A 4,443-nucleotide genomic window follows, 5' to 3' on the forward strand; every position below is an offset into this window, starting at 1 on the left:
CATAAGCGGTGCGGGTAATAAGACGTAAGAAATACAGTTTTTAAATAGTAATTGCTTTACAATCAATGGGTAGTATTAATACATAAAGCCATATTATGAAAATATTGCAAGATATTGTTAGCCACTGCCATAAAATGGTAAACAAAATTCTAGACGGATTATATCATTATTACGGATTATGTTATATCACTCTCTGTATTTCCTCTGACTTCCAGTGTTTTTGTTATGATATACAAGATTCTAAGCTTAAATAAATATAAATTATTATTATATACTTTATGTGACACTCAAATTAATAGAATATAATAGAAATAAATACATTCATTAAATATGGTATTTTTTACTAAAAATGTATGGGTATGAATGCTATCCCTGCGCCCTTACTCTGTTACTTCTAATAGCGATAGTGAGTAGTTCTCTTAAGTTTCTCAATCCTTTAATCACGCGGAACAAAACTCATTATTGAGGTCAGATCGCTGTCGATACGCTTTTGGAAGTTTCAGAGTTAAGAGCTCTCGTTTTCAAATGCAGTGTTAACTCTTTATAACGTCATTCATAAAACGAAAAACTCTGTATAACATAAAATTAGGTAAATTTATATCGTGTAACCCAATACCCATACATTAATTCTTCCCTTCCTATAACGAAAAAAAATGCTCGGTCCCTTAATATTCGTTATGAAGAGTTTACACTGTATTATATTCATTGGTCCTGTGCAGAATAGTTTTACGCTTAAGCATGCCACCCTCGACCCTGAGTTCTTGCATACGGCTTTGCAAGCCGTGATTCCAATGAAATTTGCATGAGCACTTGCTCCTGCGGTGAAGGCAAACATCGTGAGGAAACATGTCTCAAACTTTAGCAATCGATGGCATGTGTCAAACAGAAAGCTGATCACCTTCTTGTCTATGAAATAAAAATACCAAGTAAATGATGCAATCTGTAGCCAAGACCCATTTAGAGTTGCAGCGCTACACGTTACTACATTTTGATGAAACTTGCTTCTTCTCTCACTGAGATTTATTAACACCGAAGATATGAGCCGTAGTAAGCAGAATACTGTTATTACCACAATTGTAATATCGGTAGTGTGTCAACTGTCATTTTATACTCAAACAATTGACCTGAAACAGACTTGACCTGAAAGCCTTCTATAAATTCAAATAATTACGTCTAAACTAATTAAACTGTATAGATGACCTCTGCTGGGGGAAGTTCACTTCTGTTTGCTGACAGTGGTATTGGTAATACATACCATTTAGTCTTGCTGATCTATCTTTTATTAAAGCAAAGTTAATTAATTACTAATATTAATACATATTATTTTAATCATCTAGAGTTCTATAACTCCTAATAGCGATTCCATCGCGTTTGTTGTTGTTCAAATGTTTCATTTCGTCAATGTTCGTCAATATATTATTATTATGTGTTTTGTCCATAGTTTTAGATGGTAAAAAGGACTTATTTATTAATAACATAAATAAGTCCTTACTTCATGATTATATCAGTTAAATGACATAAGAGTCTGAGAATAAAAAATTAATGGTTTTTTTGACATACGAGGTTATCATTCTACAGTGATGATAGTTGATTAAAATCACCCTCCTCACCTTAAAGCATTGCTCGCAGTATCGATACCGGGGGTTATTGTTTTCGCTCTTGCACTGCACACACAGCCAGTAGTCGTGTAGATCTATCTCCGAATCATTGTCATCCGTTACCGTCTGCTCAGAGTCAGCCAACTGCAATTCCCCATCGTCACCAACTGACACCTCTAGCACCTTGGTCATTATGATGTCATCCTGGAATTAATTAAATAACATTATAATAAGGATTTGAATTTACAATTTTATTGTCTGCAATCCCTTTAGGAGACAATTATTACAATTAAGTAAGCTGCATTTCTGTGACTTTTTTTTAATTGGTACTTCCACGCGTTTGCTAACCACAGATATGAGAAAGTTAGTAAAAACCCTGTTAAATATCACTACCACATGAGATTAGTTTTCACATCACCTATATATTTTCTTATAGCAAGAAGAGAGCAGTAACAAATTCGCTTTGTGACTTCGTGACTGTAGTGGCGGACGAACTTATAAAATGTACTTGAACAGTATTTATAACTTGCAAAGAATTTTGTAAAGGACTATTGTAAGGTGAAAATGCAATACATTAATTATATAGACACTGTAGAATAATACCAATCTATGAACAAGTTCGATAATCAAGGAAATTTTTTTCCACTTTGCGTTCTTGGTTTTTCAGTACTTTTAGTTTATATATATTATGTATAATGTTTAAGCAATATTAAAAAAAACTATGTACGCTTGTAAACCAATAAACACTAAACATCAAGGCACGTGGGAATTGGGATATGGTTTCGTTTTATATGGAATCATTTTTAATCGTGACATTCGTATTTATATTGATAAAGAATCAAACAAGTTCATACAAGATTTTTTGTCCTAAAGGTGATATCAGACGGTTCATTTTTTGTTCATTTTCACCTTTCATTCGGTACATTTCACTCGAAATGAAATGTCTGAACAAAAAATGAAACACGAGTGCCGAATGAATTCATTAGTGAACCGATCCAACAGTGTTGGATATTGGCATCCGGTATCTTTCATTCCCACTCCGAATGAACGAGAAATGAACGGTCTGAACACTGAGAGAACGTTCATTCGGATTCACGGACGGAGACGGAGACGGACATCACGTTGTCGGCGAAGTTATAACTTTTTTTTTTCTGTGTGTTATTATATTGTTTTCATGCGGCAAAATGGTGTTCAAGTGGAACGATCAAAATAAATTACTTTTTTTTTTTAATAAATTTCTTCTTTCAATCCATGGTCGCACCCACCACCGTCGACGTTTTCTTTGCTTCTTTTTTGTCAATTCTTTGATTAAATGATCACAAATTAAACTACTTCCAAGACGTACAACTTCATTCGATGACATATTTAAAAGAAAGAACAATGAATGTTCATTTCTGTATCATTTCGTCTAAGCCGTGTGAACATAGAATGAAAAAAACTGAAGCATTCACTCGAGTGAACAATCATCCGAGTGAACCGTCTGATATCACCTTTACGTAAGTGTAAATAATCGCTGCAGTTACAGTCACTGACCTTTCTATTGAAATACTTGCTTCACTAAAAAACTTTTGGAGGATCGTTAGTTGTATCAGAATCGTAGCACCTTAAAAGCTTTGCTTTAAAAATCTAAAATTTAGTTACATTACTAACGTTTAACTTTTCTGATAAGTTCTACCTACATTGATAGGTAACGCCAAGTCACCATTTTTTTTCTTATTAGCGAAACTCTTTTCGAAAGCCGCTAAATAAGGAATCACAGATTTAATGTTACGTTATGCAGTAGATGGTAATGGTCACACATAATAGCTTCTAATAAAAATAATTAAAGTTTCATGTCATAAAAGAATTACTAGACTACTTACGTCACTCTGGCAAGAAGAGTTTCTAGAGTTCAGTCCGTCGTCCTCCGTGTCCGTGATGGGTTCATATTCAACCTCGCTGACGAAGTCTGTGTCGCTCGTGTCGCGGACAAAATCTACAAATAGCATACACACTAAAGATATTGTCTATCACACACAAGAGTTCCATTGTCTATGGCGCTCGCAGAATCACGAAGAGACGTCCGATGTCCATGTCGCCAATACCCATTAGCGTCGTATTTTTTATGTTTGTCTTTTGTTTTTTTTTATGGATTTAATAATATTGTTTGTTTTTTAAACTTTAAACGATCAGACGTTTAAAAATCTTTAATATCTTTTTTATTATATTCCACTCTAATATTTTTTTTGTCAATTTAAAGTCCTTTTATAGATTTTTATTGTTTTCCATTTTTTTATTTTTTTTATTGCCAATGTACATAAAATCTCAAATACAAAACATGTTCCACATACATACAAAATACAGTGTAAAGTCTTTATAACGTAACCTTGAAATTCGTTATAAAGAGTTTACACTGTCTGTCCTAACATACACTTACGAACCTATGTTAAAAACTAAAATTTAATTTAAACAGACAAAATCAAAACTCAACTCATGCTCAATTAGTCATACCATACCGAACATAACACACACCTATTTATTATGATAATATTAAAGATTATGCATAAAAACTAATATTTTGTATCTAAAACCAAGAGAAATTATTAATAATAATTTCTCACAATTTACATGCTATTTTAAATATTTATTATTTATACATTTTCGATTTGACATTTCAGTATTCTTATAACCATTTCTATTATCTTTCTGTTCTATAAATATTTACATTATATTCTGTCAGCTTTCCACAGTATTTCGTATATCTAGGCATCGGCCTTCGCCAAGACCTTTTCCAAATTTCCCATTCTGAGAATTGTCTAGTCCACTTGCTAATTTATTTAGGTACCTAATTAATAATATTGTATAA

This window comes from Pieris napi, chromosome 18 (assembly GCF_905475465.1).
Source record: "Pieris napi chromosome 18, ilPieNapi1.2, whole genome shotgun sequence".
Classification (NCBI taxonomy): domain Eukaryota; kingdom Metazoa; phylum Arthropoda; class Insecta; order Lepidoptera; family Pieridae; genus Pieris; species Pieris napi.